The following is a 21,703-nucleotide window of genomic DNA, read 5'->3' as shown; positions in this document are numbered from 1 at the left end:
TGTGTTTATGTTTTGTTAGCATGAAGAAGGGCAAATTTTGTAGTTAATCTGTTCAAGAAGCCAGATTGGAAGGAATGAATACATTACACTTTCCCTCATTAGACTTCATCAGAATTTCAGCAGTATCACCTTTGTTTGTGCAGAGAACAAAAATGCGAATCCAATGCATTAAATTTGCATCTTTGTTTTCAGGAGAGATATTGCAAATGTGACCTATATTCCACAGAGACAATGTGCTCAGGTACAAAGTACTACCCCATTTTCTTTCCCAATTACCTTGCCTTTCACAGCGCTTCAGGAGAGGATGGTTTGCTATGCCAAAGGGAAACCACTCATCCTTGTGCTCCTTAAGTGGTTCATTAAAGAGTTGCAGTTCTGAACCAGTAGAAATTCAACATCTGGTCTATAACAAATATGAAATGGGTGGATAACACTTTCCATGTCAGCAGGCATATTTTATGTTGTGAACAGTCACTCCTGGATTACCACCTTTTTTGGTAGTTGCAATATGAGGCACCTCCAGGTCAGCAGAGATGCATGTGATGGGCAGCTCTATATTCCAGCTTGACAGTCTGATGGTTCTTCAGCTGCTTTCTCTTTCCCTCTTTTCCCAAGACACCATCTTTGTTAAGCTCTTCCCTAGGGGGTAGGGAAGTCCTCCTACTGCTAAGCCTGATCAGCAGGTTCACTCAAATTAAAGTTTGGTTGTAAGTAACATTCCTCTAAATTCAAAGCAACTGAAACAAAATTTGAGGATATTTGTCAAAAGTTTTTGTAAGTAGACTCACTCACAGTTTGCCCCCATGTCTTTCAGAAACTGTGGGAATTGTTTTCACTGAGGAAGGGGAGACACCTTTCATGTCTGCAGTGAAGACCCAGGCTAGGAAAAATCTCACCTCCATTGTGTCTTGCTCCCTGTTTCTGAGGGAGAAACTCACTACTGGGGACCACCAGGATGACTTGATTGCTCTTGTTCACTGGCAGTGTGTGAAACTGTTTGGCCTAAGTGCTTGATTGGGTTCAAGAGATCTATGGAGAGGAGCTAGGTTAGAGTGCATGCATGGGGGTCAGGCAGTAGCAGCACAGTGGCAGCTGGAAGGTAGTGCTCACATGTCCTGTGCAAGACTGCAGCTCCATTCCCTTCTCTCCTTGCTACCCTGCAGTAAAATGAGGGGTTTGCAGACATCTCTGCAAGAATTACAGAATAACCTGGGTTGAAGGAATCTTAGAGATCATCTTGCTCCAACCCTCCTTCTGTGGGCAGGGACACCTTCCACTACACCACGTTGCTCCAAGCCCCGTCCAATCTGGCCTTGAACACTGCCAGGGATGAGGCATCCACAGCTTCTCTGGTCTATCTGTTCCAGTGCCTCATCACCCACACAGTGAATAATTTCTTCCTAAAATCTAATCTTAACCTACCCACTTTCAGCTTAAAGCCACTGCCCCTTGTCCTATTTTACAAGATGCCCTTGTAAGAAGTCCCTCCACAAGAAAATCAGTCCGGGGCTGATCTTTCTTCAGCCTCTCAGTCCACCTTCCATTCAACACAATGCTGTTGGGGTTGTAACCCACAGTCCCCAGCTTTAGTCTCCTTTATTGTTTTAGATGTTGGACAACACTTGCTTATGTTGTTTGGAGTGCTGACTGAAGGTTTGTCATTCTCTCAGAACCATGCCTTTAAAAAGTTGCCTGCTCTTCAGAAGTGAAATTGAGCCTGAAAAAAAACCTCATAAATCAATAATCATACTCTGTTCATCAAGGCCTCACCTGAAACATTTCTGATGGATATTTTTCCAATACTCCTTTCTTTGGAAACAATAATGGAGATAGCAAAATCTTCATCACCAGTCTACTCTAACATGTAGTTGTAACATTCATTAGAAAAGCCATTAAAATGCCTCTTTTTTGTAGAAAAACACCCTTGTTTTTTAGATATTGCCCCCTTCACTGGAAGATTCCTCAAATCTCCTCAATCTGCCCAAATAATTTCATAAACAAATAGATGGATTCACTGCTGAAAATATGTTTGTAATCTACATCTCCTTTCTGGAAATATGAAACTCTGTTTTCATACTTAAATAGTAATTTTCTTGCTGTTACATTTGTAGTCATGTTTCCAAATTAAAAGTCCTCATATTTTAGTGGTGTGAAAGGTAAGACACATATTAAGAATTTGCAACCTATAATTTTTAAAATACAATATTTAAACCCGTCCCTTGACTTATGTCTGTGCATATATGTAAATACTCATTTGCTTTAAGGCTTAAAATAAAAAAAGAAATCTATTCAAGTCTTCTTTTTCTTGTCACAAAATATAACAGACCACCTTAGGCTGTATATATATTTGACTTTATTGTTCATGTTTGAGCTGACGTTCGTCTGGCTAAGTGGTGAAGCCCATTGCATCCACATTTCCAATAAGAAGCAAGTCTTCCCACTTGCAGAGATACTTCCCCAAAGTAACACACCTCAAGAGGGACCCATTAACCTGACTACATATTGGTCACTTTCTCTCATTCTACAGTTTTCCTGAGTATATAGGTAAGATTCTGCTCCTGATTTCGAAAGAAACTGATGAAGTTTGAAGGAAGCATATGAGACTTACTTTATCACCTAGTCCAGAGTTAAGCTGTACAGAGTGGATAACAAGACTAAGCTTTTTTTGGACAATGAACATATCGGTTTTAGATGTCCTAGGCTGCAGGCTTCTAATTCTTCCCCTTAGAAACTATTGTTTGCTAGCAAATATTGCTTTCATGTCCTTAAAATATTGGCTTGTCTTAGTTTCATCATCATCCATTTAGCATGTGAAAAAGCATCATACCTCATATTCATAGATGTAAGTATGAACTTTTCTCCAGACATGATGAGGTTGCAACTCTAAACCAGCTTCTGGCCATCCTGTCAAATAAATCAAAGGAAGCACACTACAAAAATGTCTTTATCTCTTCCCGGTGTGATATTGAGCTTTAAAAATAGTATGTCGAAGACACACTTTTCCATTGAATTACCTAACACATTTAGGTGACTCCTAAAACAAGGCAGCCAAGAAAACCTAGTTAAATTAAACAAAACAGGGAAAAAATTGCAAACATGTATTATAGCCATGAATTCTCTGAAGAGATAGAAAGAATATAATTTCTCCATCACATGCCAGTGGAATGTTACCAAACATTTTTTCTTCGCATAACACACTTTAAGTTTTGAGCTTTTAGAAAAAAAAAATCCATCCCAAAGTAGGAAGGAATTCCAAAACTAATCCCATTCTCCTTATCACAATATAACATTTCCATTTATACAGTTTACCCCATAGTTCACCACCACAAAAGCTGACACTTGAAAAGTAAGGAGAGTGTCAGATCCAGCACACAGAATGTTCTGATACCGTTCCTCCCAGTTTATGGGAATTATGTGATGATTCTCGGTTCAGTGGGAAACATGAGAATGTAGCAGAGACAGGTGAAGCTGGATTCAACTTTCACACTCAGTGTGGAAAAAGTAGGGGCTCTGGGGAAAGACAATCCTCTTTTGAGAGGCACTTACTGGAAAAAACAGAACTGGAGTGGAGGACCAGTGGAGGATCCAAAAGGGATGCTAGCAGACAGGCAGATTGGAAGAGTGGTAGTTTATGAGGGAAATCCTCTTAATTAACAGAAGATGGAAAACTGTTTATGCCTGCTGAGCATACACACCCAGTTGCCTTGTGATCAATAGAATCAATATTTCCCAATCTGGGAAGCAAGAGAGACAAGATGAGAGGCAGAAAAGAGGGGTGTGGGCAGAGAAAGAGCCCCAAGAACAGGGAACAAAACCCTGCTTATGGCACATGAAAGTGTAGTTGTGAAGTAAAGAGGTACAAGTGGTGCTGTATAGAAAAGCAACAGGCAACAGTATTGGAAAACACCACTCTTGCCATTTTTCCTGCATAACCCTTAGCTGACCTGTACTAATTATAAAGGAAAGTAGATTAAAAAAGTACCCTCCCAGTTAAAAAAGACAAAACAGAAAGACAAAAATATAAAGCATTTCAAGGATGAACAAGTTACAATGATAAATGCCTAAGAAGCTAGAAAGGGAATAATTTCAGTAAGTTCAGAAAAATATCCAAATTTTCTGAGATTTAACCAAAACCAAAATTCAATCCCAATTCCCTTCTTCTTATAGAAAAGATAAAAATTAAATAGTAGTAAGGATCTGAAAGATATAGATATTGAGTTTCACTTAATTATTTCCAGAAAATATTTGATATTTTCTTGACTGTTTATAAGTTTGATTCAAGACAATTTACCATTTCTGTCTTTAACCATGTCTTTATGAGTCACAACCATGAGACAAAATCATTCTTTTGATGTATTTGCCCCAGTAGAAACATTGATTAAACAATAAGGAAAACTTGGAGGGAACAAAGAAAATAAAAACAAAATTCCTTTATGAATTTCACACACCACTGAATTCCATAAACTGAAAACATATTTCTGTCTTCTCAGTCATCTCTCTCCCCACTCCTTGTTTGAATGCAGTGAAAGAAAAAAAAAAAGATACTGTCTTTAAACTTCAAAAGATTTCTCCCTTCTGTTATCCTTAGAAACATTTTTCAGGTCATCAAAGTGTATTTAGCACTCAATGATTTCTCAATGAAAAAGTCAATTCTTCCTAAAGGAACACTTGTTTCCTATCAGTTTGCTTACCTAGGTGAAAGAATAAACCAAGGAAAATCAGAACTTATGCAATAAAAAATACTGTGCAGATTCCAACAGGCAGTACCTACTGTATTTACTATAGGTGAATGGTGTACTCTGTACAGAAGAAAATAAATTGTGAGAATTTTCTTTTCCCTTTTCCTATTTTCCTCATCATTCTATTTCAATTTCTAAAAAAAAAAGTCACAATTTCTAGTGCAAAATCTATTATTGATATCAAGTTTATTATAGATCTGTGTTCATCTACTTTGGTGACACCATCCAAGAATGGTGATTTAGTCAATTCAGTAAACTGTTTCAGGTGGTTTAAATTCTTTATTTGTCTCTTTATTTTACACTTCTAAGAATTTATTTTGCTTCTGCTATTTTTACACAATTTCTGTGAAATTCAGAGAGACATCTCATTGAGGTCTAAGTCTAAAATGATACAATTTATTAAAAAGTATTCCAATGTTTCCTGCAATTTCACTTAGCACAGTCCTGTTATCAACAAGTCTTATTAACATAAACTTTATTGACTCCCTTAACCCTCAAATATAAGTGTATTTTCACTGTATATGTACTGAAAATAAGCCCTTAAATGCTTCATGTTATTATCACAACATCAGTAGATATATTTCCAACTCATTCACATTTCAAATACCTAAACTTATTTTGATTAAGCAAATGAATTTTGCTCTTTTCATGTACAACACACTAAGAAATTGAAGCATTGGTGTCTGCAATTACCTGCCATAAAATCAACATTTTACTGCCAAAGACTTTGTCACTTGTTGATACAATTTCGAGTGACCTTTGGACAGTTCTGTTTCTGTGCTTCTGAATAGGCTTCAAGGCATAAATCAAATTTTAAAAAAATCTGTGTTTTCCAATGTGCAGATGTCCATTCTTGAGCATAGATTCTCATGTGTCAAAAAGCCTTCAATTCTCCTAGTGTAAAGATGTGCAGGATGTGATTCTCCTACATTAAAACATTTTGGGATATTTAATATTTTTTTTCTCATTTTGTCTTGGGTCATAAGCCAGATTCTCCAAGTGTTTCATATGAAAAAGAAGTTCTGCAGCATAACATAAAAAAGCTTTTAATGAGGGCACTTCCCAGGACTGTGGCAGACCTACATACCAGTCTACTTATGGTTTTTGTGCAACATTCCAGCAATTGTTCCACATTACTTGGCTACTAGTTCTTCTTGTTTATGTCTCCATCCTGTATTGCAAAAAAAAAAAATATTAGGCATTATTTCAGTCAAAATTTTAGATCTTCTCTCTGGATGTTGAAGACTGGTGTTCTAATCTTAACTTTAAATCAAGTAAAGGAAGGACTTGAACACTTTACGTTTCACCTTCTGTCACACAGTCATTCTTTGTTCTTTCACCTTTCTGAAACCAATAAGTGGGAGATTTTGGCTCACATTTGTATTTAAATCCATAAGTACACATACTACACATACAAATAAGTAAAACATATACATGCATATGTTCCAGTTCAAAACTAGAACATTCCATTAAAAACTTAATGCAGTTAAGAGTTCTGACAAATCTAAAAAAACCCTGGAAACTCTGTATTTAATTTAGGTGGAAACACCACCAATCACAACTCTGACAAAATTATAGCTCTACAGGAGAGTGGCAGGTAGTGAGTATCTGCTATGGATCAGTGAGAAAACAACTTTTAGTAGGAAGAAAGGCTGTTCAAAGAAAAAAATCAGAAGGCTCAAACTCACAGTAGGTTTAATAAAATCTCAGCGTTGTCAAATGGCCAGAAGGAATTCAAACAAGGTAGGCTAAAGCTTCTTTTAGGATTACTGAAGCCACCCTGTACCAAATAATGCAGGATCTCTTAAGCAGTTACTGATTTTTATCCGTTTCGACTCCTCCTTAAAAACTTACCTTTTTTCCTCTACCCCTATAAATCATCATCCTTTGGGAGTGGTTATTCTGGTTGCCAGCTGTAAGTATATAGACCACAATGACTAACCCAAGGGTGCACCTGTAGTTACTGTTACTTTGTCATTCTCCTCTTCACAGTCTTTGCTCCAGGTTCAGTGAAGTCTCAGATTATGAAGAGTGTGGGAGGTGGATGTCTCTGTAATTTTCTGCCTCTGCAGTAGAAAAAAGCAACAATGCTTTTGTTGAGTTATAGGTGTTATCTGAATATACTTGCAATATGTAATGTGCAGTATCCAGTTTGGCAGGCATCACCAGCTTGGCATATCTGCTGTGAAAACAAAGAGAAAATATACTGGTCTGTACAATCGGGTGTGCATGTGCATTCCTGGGAAGCTGAAGAGACAATGCAGGAAAGAGTCACTATTACTACCCCAGTTTCTGCTGGGCTTGAAGGGGTGGTTAGAGCACTTCAGCATTCCCCATGTGCATTTCTTCTTCAGCAGAGAAAAACTATTTTGTTCAATTGTTTGAAGCTCTGCACTCTTAGGTTTTTCCTCCTACTTACTTCAGATCTCTCTGACTACTAAATTCACTTCACCTATTCTCACCTTTATCTTTAGATACATATTTTCACACCTGATACTCATTTTCATACATTATTTTGAGGCTTCCCTTGTAACATAAGCTTCTGAATCCTCATTCACGTTTAGGTGTAAATATCTGCTACAAGTTCCTGAAGTCCATTCTGATGGAGACCTTTGGCTCACAGTCTCTCAGCAGTGTACCCCCACACTTTTTAAGAGTGCCTTTGTTGTTACAAATCCAATCTCTTTTGAAGTTTACATTCCCACTTACTCCTCTATCACTGTGGATTTCTGTTACAGGCACATCACAAACTGCTGGCTACTACGGTAAATGCAGATGATGGCTTCCCTGTAAATTAGATTTGTATGTGTAAAACCGATGCTTGTTTACACACTGGAATGATGCCAAATACTAGCTCAGATGAAACAAAATATTTATGAATTGGATAAACTGGAAACTTACATCTTTATAAGGTGTTCAGAGCGGATTCAGGTATAATTTCCCTTGCTCTGTCCCATTCTTCCTAAGGGCTATTAGAAATACTGTATTTTTAAAAGACACAGCATTTTCATTTATACTTCGTAATATTAAAGCAAAAGTTTAAAACAATCCTTTATGAAACAAGTGATCTTAACTATTGTAATTCACATGAATTTAATTACACCAATTTTTAAAAGTAATTTAAATATTGCTTTAAGAGAAGTTGGTTTTTTGCTACCATAATAAAATAACTTGTTTTATACAAGATACAGAAGAATATAATTTGATCATTTCTTCTGTTAGCCTTTGTTACATAGATTTTTACATAATCATTACTCATAATGTTCTGACAGATAATGCTATTACTAGCGTTACAATCTTTGCTATTATTATAAAAAATCTGGCTTTGTGAAAATTTTAATTTATTAAAATGTAATGAAAGCACATCTAACATGAACCATAATTTATGAAAATTTTAGATGTGCTGCTTGACATTCATGTCATCAGGCTTCAAAAGTTTCACATCTGAAATGTGAAATTACACAGATTTATAAAGATCCCTTTTCAGCATGTTAGCTGGCACTATCTTCTGTAAAATGTATATATTTGGCTTTAAAGAGACAGGCGCATGTAATTTTAATGTCAGCACCAGCATCACCAAAAAGTGCCCTGGCAATCAGTGGAAAGGTTTAATAGGTTTCCTGTCTTGTTCTTAATTTGCTGAAATTACAAAATCAATACTTTCAGTTGTAGCTGCAGCTACCCGTTTTACTGCTTTAAGATAAAGTCTACAATAAAGTAACCTTCACTTTCAATTTGTAGCACAGAACATCAGGGTGTTCTTGGCCACTAACTAGTCTTTCCTTTCTCAGCCCGTATAAGACATTCCAGGTGTGTGATGTTGCCCTTCAAAGGGGAAAGGTGCATTTTGTATTATGCATAGCTCTCATCAGTGACTTGGTTTGTTTATTTTTTAACATCTCAGTCTACTCTCTCCTAAAGTCACCTCTGCATGGGTTGTTCATTATTTCCCTATTTCTCTGCGTTGGTATTCTATACTACATAAATAAGTGATTGGTGTTGAAATGGCCTAATCTTTATTTTACTCCATAGTCTCCCTTTATGACAAAGGAGCATATTTTTCTGCTGCAGCTAATAAAAGGAAATTCTCCACAGTTAGTCACATTCTTAATAGTGAACATGCTCTCCGCATATGCAAAAGGCCTCTGAAAGGACCAGATCAACTCCATTGGGAAGGTCAAGCTCTTTCACAGAGCAAGAAGGAAAAAACCAGTAAATAAATACCCCTCCATGGGCTTCTCTGCTATGTCTCCTGGCTCTTTAATGATAGAAGTGAAAAAAACCCATATATTTACACAATCATTTAGTCTTCCAACTCAAGTCCAATCTTTCCAATGAGTGTCTGCATTCAAAAAATAAAGTTGTAAGATGATATTTTGACCCTCTTATCCCTGTTTCAGGAGCAATTAAAATGTTTTTAAATTTGGGGATTTTTTGTTTCTGTTTTTCTCTGGTAACTCTTTTCCCGAAATACTTTCATCATATAAGCTCTCTTCACCACTTAGCTGAGCAATATTCTGGAGCTATTAGCACTGGAGAAGGGCCTTGGCTTGGTCCTCTTCTAGTGAAGCAATAAAAAGAATCTTAAGCTGCTGCTCACAAAAGAATGCAGCATAAGATGTCTCGGTGCTTTCCACTGATGCAAAATGTATTCATACCAAGGAAAAAGAGCTCTCAACACCTGCTACCCCAAATGTTAATGAACACACACACACACATGCACACACACACACAACGTGCACATTATGCTTCTTTCTTCTCAGCCACAGCAATTTCAAGTTGGAAATTTTACTCATAAACAGCACATGATGGAGCAAGGATACTGTAAAACAAAAAGCACAGTTGATCACAGATGGAATACAGAGCCTCCAAATGCCACAGCTCCCTTGCTTCATGCTTTACATTTTTAACTAGCTGCTCAAGGTAAAAGCATGCTACTTATCTTGTGATGTACTCTCTGTAAATGAAAATTCAGAGTAGATCTAGAAACAACATTGCACCAAAGGAGACAAAAGCATTTGTCTCTAAACAAGTCAAGAGAAATGCCAAATGATTCAATGAAGATCACTTGTGTCACTTATGTTTGTTTTGATTGGTCCTCTAGTGTTTACAGCACTCAACTCAGCAGGCTCAGAACCCCAAATCTATATTTAATTTAAAGCATTGCACCATCACTCAAATCTTTCAGCAGCCTGACTACAGTCCAAAGAACAAGAGCAGAGGGACCTGTTTACATGGAACACTTTTGCATACTACAAGGGATTGCAGAATAGTTTAAAACAAATTATATCAAGATATAAAGGAAATGAAATTTTTTTTGTGTGTAAAATTTTCCAGTACTTGTAGGATTTTTGTCTACATTAAATTCTGTCAATTTTCAGGTGTTCTCAGCAAGAGATCATATTGCAAGACAAGATAAAATATTCCAAAAACAGATTTAAACTGCAAAATAAGATGAATCTTAGAAAACTTTCCTTTTTATCAGAACTAATACAATGATCAGGAATAATGTATTAAATACAGCCATTGCTATGACACTGAAAGCTTTGTAAAAATTCGCAGCAGTTTATGGAATTAAATAGAATAAAATAAATAAACCACACACATTTGAGGGCCCACTCCTTTCACATGCAGAAACCAAAGTTTTACAAAGATAACTGGCTGAAGGGGAAAAAAACCCAAATGCCAATTTAAGCATACACAGGTGGTCTTAAAATATATCTGGCTTGTCAAAGGGAATGAGCCCTCAGCTTCTATTAACAACAGCCAGGATAGAATCCACTTGCTGTTTTGCAAAAGCAGCCCTGATGCAAATGGAGAGTTACTGATGTCGTATGCACAGTGTCAAAGAGCAGAAGCCTTCCCGCTGTAACCATGGTGGTAGCATGCACCAGCACAGCATTACTGCAGTGCTTTTCCATCCTTGTCAGCCCGCTGGTGTAAAAGTCTCTAACTAAATTTAGGGGTCTCTCTAGGGAAAGGAAGCAGAGATAGAAGAGAGTTTAGAAAACTAGACATGTTTTATCTATGTTTATCTATTACTTTTCCCAACATGCCATGAGGTTTACGGGGCAACCTGTTTTCTTGTTTGAAAATGTAGGAGTTTTTTACATTCACCCTACCTTGTCATCTCCCTTTGCAGTAGTTGCTGGCCTAGAACTGCTGTCCCTGGCCCTAGCTGGGCCGTTCCAGGCATGAAGTTTGATCAAAGCCTGTCAGAAAAGTTCTCTGCAGATGCTACTCACTGTGAAGCATGTTTCCTCCTCAATGGCTCAGTCATTTGCAGGACCCTGGGCATGAGGACATTCTGCTTTGCAGGCACATGCAGTTAATGAGCCCATCCAGCTCTACTCCAGCTAGGATCAGAGTGAGGCCAAATCTGCAGCTCTGAGCCCCAGTTCCCTCAGACAGGAGCAGAAGGCAGTGTTTTGGGAGAGGGTATCCAGAGGTTTCAGCACTAGGCAGTCTCCAGCCTTCAGGAAAATGCAGAGGGAAGGAGAGCAGACCGAAATTAGCCAAAAACCCTGGAAAAAGGGGACAGGCTTCTAATAGTTTTCTTCCTCTTACCAGAAACATTTGTCCGGCATCTGTGTTTCTTTCAACCCTGTTGTGCTTCTCAGCAGACAGGGTAATTTGACCCAGAGGATTTTGGCTATCTAATCTATGCTTAATCATTTGGCCCCATTACATCACTACAAAACAGTTCAAAATAGAGGGCTCCTTTTAATAGATTTCTTGCTTCAGTTAAGAAAAATTATTCAAACTTCAGTTTTAGCTGAGCTTATTAAAGCAGGACTGTGTTTAAGTTATAGTAATTGTCAATAAAGTCCTTTATAGCAGATTGAACTCAGCATACTTTAGACCTTGCCAATTTGAGACAGTTTCCATAAAAAAAGGAGAACAGCAATGTTACAGAGTGATAACTCAAAAATGGAAAAAAGGAATTATTTAGCATAAAAGGAATTATTTAGCATAGTAAAAGGAGGTATAACTAGGAGTAATGGGAGGAAATTAATAAAGGGAATATATCAGTAGGGGAAAAAGAAAAACCTGACTGTGAGTTAACCAATAGAAAAATCTCCCTGGAGAGCAGAGAGTAGACCACTGCTAGCCAATTTTCAAATAACTGGCTAAAACACTACCAAATAAATAAACAGGCTGGAAATAATTTTTTAACCATACAGACAGAAGACTAGGTTACCATTCTGTTCCCTACTTCTAAATTTTATGAAACTGTGCAAGTAAATTGAGGTTTCTGATTGACAAATCTAATGAAATTCAGCATTCTGGCTGCTGAGATGTAATTGCACAGCTTTTATCTTTGCCACCATCAGAAGTTAAAAAAAAAAAAAAAAAGAGAAAGGAAAAATGTTTGGTTTGTCTTTTGAGGTTTTTTTTTTCTTTTAATTGAAACTAATTTTGTTGGTTTGAGTTAATTGAATTATGTAGTAAAAATTTGGTCCTTAACTGATAAAAAAATTGTACTAAAAATGCTTCATAACAAGAACTTAAATTGTAATTTTTAAAACAAAGCAGAAGAGCCAAAATGCTCCTACATAGATACCTCAAAATTATACCAAAATATAATTTTTTAAAATTCAGAATCAAAACTAACATCCTTTTGAACTCCTTGTTTAGGAAGACATTATATAAAGCATTTTGTTTATTAAAGATAAGTAACTGAGACAACATAAATGTGTTTGTGAGGTTTAATATAATTTTACAGTTTTTTAAACATAATTAAAAAGAAACTAACAGTTAAGACTAATAGCAGGTTTGCAGCCATGAAATGTGCTATCCCATATCGATTAGAAAGCAATACCTGTTCAATAAAAAGGATTAGAATGTTTCCTTGGTGTTGGGCTTTTTTGGATAGGATAAAACTTTTGAGTTATTCATTGTCTGCAGTAAAATTTAGAATATATGTTAATTGAATGTTTGATTGAAATTAGAAAATGTAAATCCTCTGAATCATTCCTGTATATTTACGACTATCATATATTGTGACACAAAGATAAAATAATCAACAGATTTGGTTTTAGCATAATTACATGTGAAAACATTAGAACAATTTTTTAAAATATTGTTGCAATGTATGAACAGTTTATACTTCATTAAGATTGTCAAATATTTTTCTTTATATTTAAAGTCCTACATTTACTCATGAATTTATAGCAACATGCCATAAACCCTTGCATCTAATTATTTTTAATCACATCTTCTGACACAGATGTGATTTCAGTTTTATTTACAGTGAAACCAGAAATCACATCACAACTCTGACAGACTTGAACCAAACCAATCTTAATCTGCACAACAGTGATTTTGTCGGATTTCAGTGTTTCAGCACTAAAACTTGTGCTCATCATATATTCGTCCTTTACTTTTAAGAACCAAAACTTGCATTTCTTTATAGGGCAGAGAATTTTAAAAACAAGTGACTACTAAATTCCTCTACAAACAAGAAATCTTTATAGTACATTACACAAATATGGATGTTATTATTTAGCAGTTTTAAATAGACTATTTAGCACATAAAATTATGTTCTAGAGTGTGATGAATAATGCTGAAAGATTAAGATATTGATATAAGTGGAGTTAGATTTATGGTTTTTTTATTAAAATGAAAGTATGATGCACACCATTTCTGTTTAAATATGTAAAATTAAAAAATTGATTTTTAGGCTTTTCCTGGGCATTATTTCATTTAGTATAGAACTTCAAAGTACTCTAATCTTAGCCTGTAAATACATGGTTAAAATAAACAAATTACAAAGGAAAAAAAATCAATCCAACTTTAAGTAAGGTCATATAGTTTGAGATCAGTGGTTTTTTTGTTATGTATAAAATAGAATGATTTCCCAACCTGATCTTCCCTAGCAATGTTGCCAATTTTCAAGTTATTTATAAGAAACTGAAGTAACAAATAGCTGTGTTGCAACAAAAAGCTTATGACTATATCATAAAAATATTTATATCCTTGCCTTTTTACACTTAAAATCTCCATTCAAATATGTTTGAGCATTTCAGGGCAAAATAATTTAAAAACAAAACAAAAAAAAAACATATTGAGGTTTAAATTTAAGTGCTCCTCAGCAATGATCCAGAGCAATGTGGTGTTCCCCTCATGCCATGAGTCCCCACTTACCGTGACCATCTCACGTGGGTAAAACGTGCGGAAGGCGAGATGGAAGTTGGAGGTGCACTGGGAATGTGCCATCTTTTCTGTCTCCAGCTGTCAGGATATGCTAACAGGGGTAGTGTGTTTGTGCACATCCAAGTAAATTTCAATAACCACTGACCACTTCTGCTTATAGGTAACCAGTATGCCCAGAGATAGGGTGTATTTTCATATGGATATGCGTGTACACAGCCATCACAATGCCAAATTCAATAGTTTGTAAAAAAATTCAAAGGAAGAAAGGTTGCTGTGCAAGCAGAACAGACTACTTCCTTTAAAAATAGTTAGCATCAGTGCATGTACTCTCTTAAGACATGCTTTAAATTCAATAGTTTATCACTTCACTTATAACTACCTGGTAAACAGTGCAACAAGTCTCTGGAAGCTGATTTTTTAAAATATTTGATTATTTTACTAGTATTTAAAGTCTCACAACTTCAGAACTCAGTCAGCTTAAAGCAAGAACATCATGAAATTGAGCAAGGAAATTTTAGATAATACTGTATACATTTAATTTTAAATATCTATCTGGAGAGAGTTAAAATTGTATCTTCCAAATGCCCCATATTTTAAAGGTTTAAACTATAACAGAGTAATTTCAGAAATAAAGTATTCTATAAGTTATCTTTCCTTCAGAATTTCAGGAAAGGAAATTGCAGGAAATGCCAGTATTGTGATAGTCCTCATAACTCTTCCTTTCATTTAGTTTTCTTAATTTGGTTCTGCTCACTTCCCTTTGCTTCTTGTTTTCCTCCATTCTTTGCATTTTAACACGTGTAGCTAACAAGAATATCATATTCAGAGCCATGCTTTCTAATTATTTTCATTTCTCTAGATACTTGGGAAAAATCATATTCTCACAAGTAACATCTCTCTGGAAAGTGACAAAACCCAAAAGCTGTTTCAGTAAGGTACTGTTTCAGCACCTTACCCTGCCCAAGACGGTAGAGAAGGGGATCTTTTACAGGACAGTTTAGCCACTCCATGTCATGTCAACTATTTGGAACAGAAAAACAGGGAAGCTAAAAAACAAAGCCTTAGGACTTTATCTATTCTCTCCTTCTTAAGATCTGCTACTTAGTAGCATTTTTTCATAGTACAGACTAAATTTCACCCCAAAAACCAAGGAGGATGTTTCACAAACGTTTCACAAACATTTGCCTCAGCTACAGCAGCTCTGTGCTGCGCAAAACAAGAATACACTCCAAATCTTATTTACCTCTGACCATTAAGTATCTTATCTGTAGATGTAAGAAAACATGATCTTCCCCTTTGATTATGCTTTGGTTTAATCACATGTAAGTGAAGTCTTTATTGCTGATGCAGAATTTTGCAACTGAGCTTTTCCTTTTCTGTAGTGCTATAAGATTCAGAAGGCAAACCATGCACTCATTCTAACAAAACAATATAATAGGGATGGAGGGGAGAAGCAATTTGGAGTCTACAGAAAGGTTACCATAAAATTTACATTTTCCGTAAAATATAAGTAGCCACCATTTTGCTGTAATCCCAGAGCAGCAACGAAATGGTGGTACAGAAGAAAACTACCCTATCAGACACATTTCATCATTGCTTCTATCCATCACTATCTTCTTTCTCTAGCACGATTATCATTTATTCTCCTTCTTACAAGCAACATCCTACTTTTAAACTAAAAATTGATAAAAATACCATAGTAAAAAATAAGGTGCAATTATCAAACTAAGACTACATACTGTACAAGTCCTCTCCCCCTCACTCCGCTTCAAACTGCAAAAAAGTACTGCGTAGTGTTTCTATCACACACTGATGAACACATCCCTTGGAACTGCTACTGTATGAAAGCTGTATCCTAGAGGTAGAACACATGGTATGGAATATGGCTGCTGCATTGGTCAGTATGTATTTTAATTATTATATGATGAGATATACATAAGTAACACTCAGAAGACCAAAATGGCTTAAATGAATTGGTTTTGATTGTAATGTACAATGTTGAATTTTGTGAAACATTTTATATTTAAGTGAATATATGTATATTGGCATTCTCAGTTTAGAAATTTATATTAAGGCATCAATTTTGATGAGCAATGCCATCTTTTCTTTGTTTTTTCTTTTTTTTTTTGTCATTGCATGCTTTTCTGGTGTGGAAAGGATTGCCTACTTTTAGGGAAACAGTATTTGTATATTGGTGCAGGTCTATTCTGTGATACTGTGCTACACATATGAAAAGAATTCATAAAGTTTATCCTATAATCTCTAAAGAAGCACTATGTGTTATAAGCTTTATTAACTAGATCCTAAATTTATTATAAACCAGAAAAGAATATTCTGTAATGTATTTTCTAAAAATGTGCTTCGTGTTTATTACTATAAATATGTTATGAAGATAAGATAAATCACATTTTTAAATACCGCATGTAGTAGGAAAAATGTTCTTGTTTTTCAGACAAGAATATATTAGATTTCAATATCATGTTATAACAAATAAATCTGAAAACATAAAAATGTGGGTCTTTTAGGTGATAGTGGATACTAAATTTAATTTTTTGGGAGAAATTTTATAAAACATCCTTAGTGATGTGAAATTTGTTTGCACAAATCTGCAATTATGTACAAGTAAAACAAATGTCCTGTGCCTTCCTAAGTACTCCCATTCTTTTCCACTACAAAGCCAAGAGTGTTTAGGTAACACTGCCACCTATTGCTTAAAGGTCATAGTGACTTAAATCTAGTCCACTTTTTTTATCACTCATCTTTGCTCCTTTTGACTACTATGCTTTCATTATTTCTAACAACTGAATGAGACTTTCATGTTCTTTCATATAACAAATAATAAGCATCTGCCTTCAGTACTATGACTATAATTTATCTGGAATCAATGAACACTTAAAAGACTTCCAATATCAATAAAATTAAGTTTCAAAAAAACACTAAGAAAATCAATTTCAAATACAAAATCCATCCACAAAAAGAAGTAAAAAGAATATCCTTCAGGTTACAGCATGGCCAATATTGCACAATCCAATTTATTTGTTAAATATAAGTTTTTGGATAGAATCAAAAATAGCAAACTACTTGTTAACATTTTGCAAGTGGATAAGCAAATACTCAAACTGTAAACATACATCTGCAGGTCTTTTAAGGACACAGCCTCAGTAGCATGAAAATAAGTCAGTATAAGATCAGACCTAATTCTTTTCAGTAAATAATTTTGTTTTCAGGACAACGATCAAAAAACCACAAAACCTACATTTAAAGAAGAATTATGCCATAAGAATAACCTTTGTCAGCTTAGAAAAAAAAAAAAAAAAGAAAGAAAGAGATAGAAAAAAATTGTTTCCACTTCTTTGAAAGAAAAAATGAGAAAAATACATCATACTAAGGAAAGTCATATGAATCAGTCAAGAAGATAACTTAACACCGGTTATATAAACTATATAGTATAAGTACTGTCTAGGTTAATTTACAGCAATATAGAAAGATTATTTAGTTTGGAAGAAAATTTATTGTTCAAAGGCTCATTTTTAACTTCAATGTACTACTCAGTCTGCATGTACAAAATAAGTTGATTTTAATTCTTCACTACAGGGAAGTAGCTGTATATTGTATAAAATCCCTTATATTATCATCTATTATTAGAAGAAAATGTACAAATCCATTGTTCTTGTGCCCAAAGATGTTCAGAGTTATTGTGCAGAATGCTGACATTTGTCCTACATTAAAATATATCACTAAGAGTCCAGTTCAATTTCGAAGATTTGTGAAATTTTAAGACAGATGGATGCACTCAGGAAGAGCAAAAATATAATATATTTTAAAAAATAAATGTGGTTTTGTTTTAGTTTTGCTTAGTTAGTTAGGTAGTTAGCTAGTTTGTTTGTTTGTTTGTTTTGAGGCAGGGGGACCGTGCTTGTTTTTGTCATTTGGTTGGTTGTTTTTTTCACCTATATGCAGGTATTTTTAATCTCAAATATTTAAAATGTCCATGGTAGCAGAGGGACTATTTATACAAACAGAAGGAATCTATAAGAAGGTTAAATTCCTTATAGACCATTTTTTTTTCCTGTAATCATAGCTACATCCTTTCAGAACTCAGAAACAACATAAAACAAGCCTTGTTCTTGCAGTTAGGGATTCCTAATCTTTTCCTCTGTCTTTTGGTTTTACCATGGAATTTTTAACCATTTCTCTCCTGCTAGAAGGTTGCCTCTCCAAACAGTCAGCTCTCACAGCCAAGCAGCATCCAGAGCTAATGTCAGAAAGGGAATAACTGAAGACAAATAGATTTTTACACACCTATTTTTCTCTTTCCTGTTCTTTTTCTTATTTCTACACTTTCAACCTCTAATAACAACACATGATTCTCACACTGGTGAAAAAAACCTGAACTTTGTTTTCTCTTTTTTACTTCTTTAACTAAAATGAATATTCAAGACTTAGAAATGTTATATATTAAAGGAAAAATTTGGATATTTTTCAGATTTCATTAAATGTTTATGAACCTAAAAGAATTTGATACTAGAGTATTCAACCTTATATTCACTCAACTTAGTACAGTAGAATGAATTATTAATGACCTAATTGCTAAACATTGATTTGTAATGTAATTACTTGTTTAATGCACCATTTTAGGTAAATATCAGACCAAAACCTAAAAGTGGTGCTTTTAATAAATTTTCTTTGATGAAATACACCACTTGTACAGATTCACATATAAAAATATGTCCTTGTTTTCTCCTTTAACAAACTTTCTTTTGGAAACTGTAATATGTTTCCTAAACAAATATTTTGTGGCATCAAAAGTTTGCAAGTATATTTTTCTCCACCTCTTTTACTACCTCAATTCTGATATAACTAGACATAAATTTTGTATCAGAAAAAAAGGAATTATCTTAAAAGAATATTCAAGATGTGTAAAGAGAACAAACAAAAAAAGGAATACATTAAATTAAGTGTATGAAACCTAGAACATGTGAGGAATAAAATGCAATGCCAAAGATCCATAAGCTAGAGAAGGCATTCATTAATAATTTGTTAATTTTATCTCCAAAATAAAATTTATACTTGCACTAAATGAGTTATTTTTCTAGATAGTCTCAAAAATCAGTATAATTTTTTGTCTATCCTATATAAAAAGATTAACAGGCAGGCATATGCATACTGAAGTGCTGGTGAAAATGTTAATATGTTTTGTCTCTTAACATTTGCGTGTTAAAATGCACTTAGTTCAGACAAAGATGCAACTTAACACAAGAAATAAATAGAGCTTAGGTGAAAAAAAGCATCTTCCTTAGTTATCTGCTCTAATCAACTACACACCTCATGCCAGAATGCACATAAAAATGCAGAAATGCTTATACTTCCACTGCTAACATTATCATTACTTTTATACTTTGTCTTTACTAGATCATTGCTTTAAATGAGCATCACAGAACCAATGGAGCTTTAGTCTCTGTGTTACATTTTCTTCATAATCATTTTCAATTTATTTTTTTCTTGCATGTCATCATTTTAATGTAAATCTTTCTTTTTCTTTTCAATAAAATGAAATGATTAAGTAATCCTGCTTTTTGCATGATTAAAGATGACGGATAAGCTTGGGTGGATAAAAATCAAGGCTCCTAACAGAATCTGTGCACCTCGCATGTCAGAATCCTTCCAGCTTGTTCAGTGCTAATGACAGAAAAAATTAGCATGTCTGTGAGTTGCCTAAAAAGGATAACAAGCTACCTTTAAGGACCTAGCCATATCTCTACAGTAAATTTTAAACAGTTGTTTTCCATAATTTTCTGTAATAAGCCCTGATGAATTGTTTTGAAACAGATTAATAAAGAGATCTTTATTTAGAGCAATAATAAATGTTCATTAAATCTATCGGTGACTACCACTGGGCTGTTTAATCACCACCTTTGTATCACTAGATATAACACATTTAGAAAACAAAACCTTTGTATCACTAGATATAACACATTTAGAAAACAAAATGCAAGGGATACAATATGGTGAATATAGTACGAATCTGATAAAAAACAATGGCACATGTAAATCAGCCAGTCAGACACAACTCTGTTTTAAAGAACAGGAAAAAAAACTCTCAACTACTGATTTTTGCCAGTGTGTCTTTCCTTTCAAGAGCCCTATGCAATATGTGTTCAGCCTTTTCTGACTGAGACAAGAAAACCAGGAAGGGGATATTACAATACAGCACATACCTACTGCCATCGCCTCTAGACATATGACCCAAAATGATGCTAAGAAGTCTTTCTCTGACCTCCTGCTAACCAGCCTCTTGTGATTAATTCAGCATGTCCTTGAAAGTATCTGTTAGAGACCCTTGGTTTTTGGTTTTGTTTTTTTTTTAATTTAAGAGTTTCTGAAGCCCACCTATAGTTTCACTGATGGATTTTTATTTATTTATTCTTTTTCTGTTGTTTTATCAGAGGTAAAGCATTAATCTATGAACAGTGGTCTGCAGTAACAGAAAAACACCACCTGCCTAAGCATTCACCAAATAGGACCATAAATACCACAACATTTCCTGACCTAAGTTTCGTAGACATCTGTATCATGGTAACACTGCATTTCCCTTCTTTGACAGATGAAATTACTATTCTTTGATTTCCATCCTCCCCCTCACCCCCCCCACCCTCTTTTTTCTGATTATGTTCTGGATGGCAAAATTTGGGCCACAAAATGCTAATTTCTAACCTAACACCATGACAGCAATCACAGCCATCACAAGGATGGAATAAAGAGAGCAATCTAACATCCAGGGATATGAATTTCTGATCAGTGGCTGGCAGACTGCCGTGAAAGCTTACAGTAATCCCATTGGACAGCTAGGGTTGATGAAGCCTGGGAACAGGCAGCCACAATGTAGGTAGTTCACAATTGCAAGCATTTGTCCATAATTTAAAGCTATATGAGAAGTGGAGAGTATTCATCTGAACAACAAGCTGTAATTTAACTAGAGTAACATTTACACAGTTTTTAACCCATTAAGTCCACCTCTTCTTTCACTGACATTCCCTCTGTTTAATGCCCATTGTAAACAAAACTCCTGCACACTAAATGAACACGTATTTTTAGCATTTGCAAAGCTCAGAATAATTTACTTAGATTAACACTTATTGTACATTTGGCAGGAAATAAAGCATTTATTCTTAAATCCAATGTCCAGACCATGTAAAACCTTACTGAAGTGAGTGGTTCCCCCAAAGCCAAGGGGGCCAGGCCCGGCACCCCAGCTCACACTGAGCAAAATCTAGTTTATAGACTGATCACACGATTAAGGTTCTTTTCAAAGTGATAATGCCTCAATCATCCAGTGATGTTCCCACCAGAAGAAAATTAGCCCCTGACAAAGTAGGGAGGCTCTGCAAATGGCAGATACTAATGCAGGCTTTGAGCTCTGCAGGATGAAGGGGTTTCTCTATCAGGCTTTAAAACTGCAGCTTGAAATGTAAAGTGTTGTCTCGTGCTTGAAAGCCCCTAAATGCATCTTTCTGCGCAACCAAAGTGTGTTCCTGCTCTGTCTCCCGAATTCAGCCATCATTAATTGTCATTTTTCTATTTTGTCACAAAGCCTTTGCAGCGTTCGTAGTACTGCTGCCAGGATTTACAAGGCCCAGACATGATGCTGAAGCTGCTCTCGGTGAAGACTTGTCTACGCAGTCACGGTGGCACGGTGACAACTAATGACACATAAAAGTGGGCAGGTGAAACTGCCGCCGCCATACACAAAATGCAGCACAACCACAAGCAAAGATTATCAGAGAAATGATAGAAATATGCAAGAGAT

The 21,703-nt window shown here is 35.2% G+C and overlaps 1 long non-coding RNA gene across 2 annotated transcripts; it reads right to left on the bottom strand.

Annotated features, from left to right (window-relative positions):
- Positions 1–5,023: 5,023 nt before the first annotated feature.
- LOC119697554 lies at positions 5,024–11,342 on the bottom strand. Of its 2 annotated transcripts, XR_005255870.1 has the most exons (4): positions 11,307–11,342; positions 10,985–11,212; positions 6,594–6,805; positions 5,024–5,910 (listed from the first exon to the last, which is right to left on the bottom strand). It is a non-coding gene; the product is annotated as an uncharacterized LOC119697554 (long non-coding RNA). The 2 variants fall into 2 exon arrangements; XR_005255869.1 differs by having other exon boundaries at positions 10,985–11,325.
- Positions 11,343–21,703: the final 10,361 nt, after the last annotated feature.

The sequence above is a fragment of the Motacilla alba genome, chromosome 2 (assembly GCF_015832195.1).
Source record: "Motacilla alba alba isolate MOTALB_02 chromosome 2, Motacilla_alba_V1.0_pri, whole genome shotgun sequence".
NCBI classification, from domain to species: domain Eukaryota; kingdom Metazoa; phylum Chordata; class Aves; order Passeriformes; family Motacillidae; genus Motacilla; species Motacilla alba.
The sequence above is the reverse complement of the archived record's forward strand: the minus strand, read 5'-3'. Positions and strand labels throughout refer to the sequence as shown.